The following is a 6,131-nucleotide window of genomic DNA, read 5'->3' as shown; positions in this document are numbered from 1 at the left end:
CCTTACCGGATCAAGCATAAATTTTTACATAATTCAATGCATCATTTAGAAAGTAAAATTATACTGTAAAATAAAATATTTTATAAACATAATAACAAATTGTCGTAGCAAACCAATCATATATGCACAAATCATGCAATTTGTAATGCTGAAGGTGCATTTTAAAATATCTATAGTCATCAAATATTTACCATTTATTTATACTTTTCATCAAAATAGTGCTCACAGATTTTTGCGCTACGGTCACTATAACCCGTGATAGGGTCGTTTTCATAATCGACAAGATATCATAGTTCATATTCGTTACCAACTTTAACCCATTGGCAGAAGGCCATTTTTTTAGATGCTAGCTCTAGAGTGTCGATTGACCTTCATTTCTAGAGACGGTAGCTATTTAAGAGCTCGTAAAATATTTCATATTTTTTATAAATCATATCTTTATAAATAAGTTAGAAATGCTAAAGTATCGCAAAAGTTAAAATGCATAATCATGCCATATATATCATTTTCATAGTAACATGCAATTTTTCATAATCATAATTTATGCGTAAATGAATTATAATGAAGTATTTAATAAAAATGCTATTTGGCCAAGAAAATGAATCATTTCCAATCATATGCTTGAACCTATTTTTTTTTAAAGAAAATGTAGGATCAATCATGTCGAATATAATTCATAATTTCATTCTAAAAATTGATCAATAATATAAAATTAATAAGGTTTGTATTAAGGTCACTTACCTTTATTCGTCCAAAGATCACTAGGTTCAGTTGGATAAATCTGCTACACCTATCAAAACCATTTAAGAAGTATAAATTACTTGATATTCACTATTTAAAAAATTAAGTACACATTAAAAAGCTCTAAACAACCTGAAATGGACTTTAGCAGGCTTTAAGCTCCGACTGGGTAAATCGGTCTGGAATCTACAAATTAAGTAGAGAAAAAAAAATATTGAACCAAGGATAGAAAGAACGGGAGAGAGAGAGAGAGAGAGAGAGGTTAGAGAGAGAAGAGAGAAAGAACGAGAGAGAGAGAGAGAGACGTTAGAGAGAGAGGGATGAGTTTTTCTCTCTCTCCTCCTCTTCTTCTTCCTAGTCTTTTCTTTCTTCTTCTTTCTTCTTTTCTCGAAAATCAAGAGAAAGATGAAAAGGTGGTTCATAGTGGTTTCCTTGGTCAAGATTCGGCGGATGGTTGCCGGAGGTAGCAGCAGCAGCGCAAGCAAGCGGTGACGACCGTGCTTGGCCAAAAAGGAGGAACAAAGAAAGAGAGGCAGAGCTAGCTGTCTTGGTGGCAACCCCCACAGCCTAAAGGAGGTTCAACGAAAGATGGGGACTCATCGGCGAGGGACACGGATGGCGACTCACTATCGGTGGAGGCGATTTCCAGTGGATCCCGGCAAGAAGAGAGGAAAACAACACTCAAAAATAGTGGAAGAATGGGGGTGCTTTGAGCAACAGTGCTTGGCCGAGGTGGTACACCAGCCACCGAAGATGAGGAAGAAGAAGAGTGCTCGACGGATGGCGAATCAAGCAAAGAGAAAAGGAGGGATTTATAGAAGTTCTGGAAGGGATAAGCTCGATCATCTATGGATCTCGGTGGCAGATGTGCACGACCCCAACAGTCGGCGGTCATTCAATGGCCCCGCGAAGTCTGAACAACCACGATTTACGATGGTTTATCGGCTCAATGGAAGAGGGGAAGCAGAGGATCGCGATTGCAACCTCTATTTCGATCCCCTCTTTTTTTTCTTTTTCTTTTTTTGAAATTTGAATCAAGCCGGTTGGGCTTGTCGACTTTGGTCCAGGTCATGCCCAATTGGCCTAATTCTTATGCTTCTTGAGCATCTAGTTGTTCAATGAGTTGCTTCATGAAATTTTTTTCTCTAGAGGATGTTACCATTTTTGTCTTAGTTCCATAATTTGAGCTTCAGTATTCTTTTTTCCTTTTTTGATTAACAGGATCTGTAAGCAATTTTGGAACATATAGTAGTTGATGCATATGAAAGGTGCCAATGCTACCTTCAAAGTGACCCGATGAAAGTAGAAAATAAAAACCCAACAAATATTAAACTAAAAGCTAACTAAGAAGAACTAGAAGCTTAGTAACCAAAGGTTCTAGGTTTGAGTATGCATCTTCAAGAATTTGGGGCAAGCGTAACAGTTAGGTGGGTCTCTCTCATTCTCTCTCAAAAAAGAAGAATGAGATACTAGAGAGAGAACTAGAAAGCCAAATATAGTTAGAAACTAAGACTAGAGAACTAACTAGTAACTTCTCAAATTCCATAAGCTAATACATAATTTAACTAGGTCAAGTTTATGTCCCAACTTATGATCCCGCAAGTCCAAGTTGGATCCAAGTGAAGTCTAGATAAGGGAAAGTTCCCTTCAACTTGACCCAAATGCTCAAATTGTAGCCCTACTTCAACACCATTACTATATCATTACGGTGCAAATTCATAGTTAAAAAATAAATTAAATTTATTATATCACAAACTTATATAGGTTCTAATTGCAGAGAGGATTTGGGAGGAGGTAAGATTGAATACATATGGATATTGAAAAGATGAAGCAAAGTGAAATGATGTTTGTTGTGATACATTGCAATGGTAATATATGGTCAATGGTGAGAAGAGTGCATGACTAATTTTATCTTCTTTGGATGTTGGATTTCCTTCGCATCCACCTGTTTGACCATCAAGAGATGGTCCCATTCCAAAGTGAAGTAGTTAGATAATTTAATGTTATTTTTAGTAATAATTCTTATTAAACTTTACATGCCAATAGTTATGATGTATTTTTTCTTTTGCGGGAACTAATTAAAGGGTAAATTCGAGAAACCCCAGCGCATCGCCGACGCTTTTGGGTTTAGTTATAACAGCCTGTCCGTGACACAGAGTCCACCGGCGAGAAGCGATATTCTACTCTGTTGGCGTGGAAGCTGAGGAAAAATTCCGATAAGGCGGCGATGCCGAGGCGGGGCGGCGGCGGCGGGGTCCGGCGGGAGTCGCTGCTGACGAGGGCGGTGGGCGCGGTGTTCGCCTTCGTCCGCTTGGCCGAATTCGAGATCCTCTTCTTCCTCTTCTTCTTCATCGCCTTCCTCATTTTTAAAGATCTGGTGAGGGTGCTGATACCAATAAGAAGATAAAATACCTTAAAATAAGAAATTTATATGTGATTTATTTGGACCTTTACTTCTTTGATCGAGTTCTCGTGAAAGGTGACAGCTTTATGTGAATTTAGAACGAATCAATATTCCTTAGGTTTTGGGATTTCTCACCCAATTTAAAAGGAAATATAGACAAAGTTACTAACTATAGATGCCTATCCGGTTTTAACTGTGAATTGAGAATCTTCGAATTTTATTTCTCGTCTTCTCTTTTATTATTTATCTATTTATTTACTTATTTATTTTTGAGATTGAATGTGGCAGGAGTTTTTCGTGCAGTTAATGAAATTTATGTTACTCAACTGTGAATGGGTTTTGGGATGTGGATTTTGGATAGAAATTCATTTCATGAGATGAATTATTTGACTTGGGTACCAGGAAATTGCCATTTAGGTATTGATAAAAGAAAATTTCCTTAAGTTGGATTTGGCTTCAATGCTGACGTCTTCCTACTTGAAAAGTTTAAATTAATAAAAAATTGTCTTTGGGTTTGTTTGAAGTGCTCTTGAATTCCTCTATAAGATAATTTATGTATTAGTCTTGTTGGAGTTGGTCAGGAGTTTGTATAGGATTTTTTATGAATATTTGGTCTGTATAGGCTGCGTTTGCAGGTTTTAGATTTAAAAATTATGATTTCATTCTTTTTCATGATTTGAAATGTTTGGACTTTAAAGTTGAGATTGTCTTCATCGTGTTTATTTCTTAGACAAAGGAACTTCAAAAATGGAGGTATTTGAAGATAATATGAAGAGAAAAACATGTTTTTTGAAAATCTCTACTTAACTGGAAATTTTTAATTTGATGATTTTAGGATGCTTTTGAAATTTCATCACATATTGACATTACAAAATCATAAGTAGTAGTTCGAAAAATCCTAAAACATTATGATCTTTTGGGACATCCAAACACATCCATATTTAGAAAGAATAGGTTTCAACCATCTACTTGAATTCGCCATAGATATTGAGGATGGAGGAATGAATGGTGAGAAAGGTGATGGGGACATCAGCTAGGTCCCCATCTTATTTGCATATTTGTTTATTTTATTTCTGGGTTTATTTGCATTTAGGGGTTTATTTATGGTTTATTTTATTTCTGGACTCATTTGCATTTTTAGGGCTTATTTGTGGGTTCTATTTTGTGTAAGGGGTTTTATTTTAATTGTTCTTATTGGGCCCTATTTATAGGGAATTTTTATGTTGATTAGGGTTAATGAAGAATTAAGAATTTCTTTCCCCCACGTTTTCCTCTCCTTTCTCCTCCTTCCTTCTCCTTCTTCTCTTCTTCTTCCTCCTCTTCTCTTCTTCTTCTGCTTCCATTTTAAATTTCGTCCGGCATCAACTTGGTATCAGAGCAATTGGTTTTGCTTCTATTGCCAAAGCCCCGATCCAACAACAATCTTTCTTTCCTCCGGTTCCCATCAACAACAAGATCAGGGTCATCCTTTCATCAGTTCTGCTCACCAGGAAATGGGGTCCCTCGCTCTCTCAGTTGTCACAAGAAGGAATAGAGGGGAACAATCCCTCGGTTTCAAAACAAAAAAAAAAAACAAAACAAAAGATCTCTCGCTCTCTCGGGTCTCACAAGGAGGGACAGAGGGGAACAACCCCTGGGTCACCGGGCTTCTCTCGGTTTCCTCTTCTTTCTCTCTGTCAGTGTTAAACAAAAAAAAAAAAGGGAAATCTTCCCCGTGGCCGAGCAGTCCCACCGTGCCCCTCCCCGCAGCAACCGCCTATTTCCAACAGCTCCGCCGGACCCCTTCCTGCAATGCCGCTGCCCCCACCACCTGCAACCACTGTCAGCCGGTGTATGGCCGAGCGTCGCCGGATCCCCGGATTTCTGTGGCCGCACGAGTACTACGCCGTACCTCGACCACGGACACCGGAGCGTGTCGAAGGGCCACGAGTGACTCCCGCTGCCGGAAAGAAGAAGGGCGTCGCCGAACAATTTTCAGCATTGTCCCTCGGCACTGTCGACGCACCCGCCGACCACCGCGCACAGGGGGATCCCAGCCGCCGCAACGACCGGCCGCCGCCTGTCGCCTCCGACCACGGAGCTGCGGCCGCAAGCTCCGTCGCCACGCCGTTCGGCCGTTCCGCAACCACCGCCGAAGCGACCGGACCGTTCTCCCGAATCAATCGGGAGGTTGAAGACGAAGTAGGTAACAGGTAAGTCTAAACCCGTTACCCAAAACCCGTTAGCCCGGGTCCACATCCAACAAGTATATAAAAAAAAAAAAAATTCACGTGATCTGCACGTGCTGGTCTTTACAGTTATCGGAGCGGGTTTCATCCGAAACCCGAAACCGATAACCCAAACCCGTTAAGGTTCAAAAAAAAAAAAAATTCCGTAGGATCACGTGACCTGCACGTGTTCCCAAAAAAAAAAAAAACTAACCTCTGTCTCTGCCGAAGGAAACCCTAGGGGTTTTCGCCGCTTCCTTCGCCGCCGTCGCCGAGCTCAGCCTGCAGCGCCGCCTCCAGCCGCTCCGCCTTCGTCACCTCCACCGTCTCCGCCGTGTCGCCGAACCCCAACGAGTCCACCGCCGCCGTGCGACGCCTCCTTCGGGCGCCTCTTTCCCGCGGCCGACCGCCGACGATCGAAGCCGACCGTCACCGAGCCCCGACGACGCCCTCCCCGCCGAGCCACACCACCTGCATACCCTTCGCCGCCTCCGCCCGCGCCGTCTCCTGCCGCCGCCTCGCCGTCGCCGTCCCCGCCGCTTCCGCGACCGCCCGGTTGCCACCACCGCTGCATCCTTCCCCGCGCCCGTGTGCTCCACCACTGCCGCCGTGCGCCGTTGGCCGCTGCCTACTCCGGACGGACCGCTTGCAGCGCCCATCGCCGAGCCTTCGTCCGAGCCGCTCCCATCCAGCTCTCATCCGCGATCAGGGACATCCCTGTGTGCCAGGCTGCCAGCCGAGAGGTGGCATCAGGCCACATCTGAGCCCGACCGGCCTGG

Source organism: Phoenix dactylifera, chromosome 9 (genome assembly GCF_009389715.1).
Source record: "Phoenix dactylifera cultivar Barhee BC4 chromosome 9, palm_55x_up_171113_PBpolish2nd_filt_p, whole genome shotgun sequence".
NCBI lineage: Eukaryota > Viridiplantae > Streptophyta > Magnoliopsida > Arecales > Arecaceae > Phoenix > Phoenix dactylifera.
Note: the sequence above shows the minus strand (reverse complement) of the source record.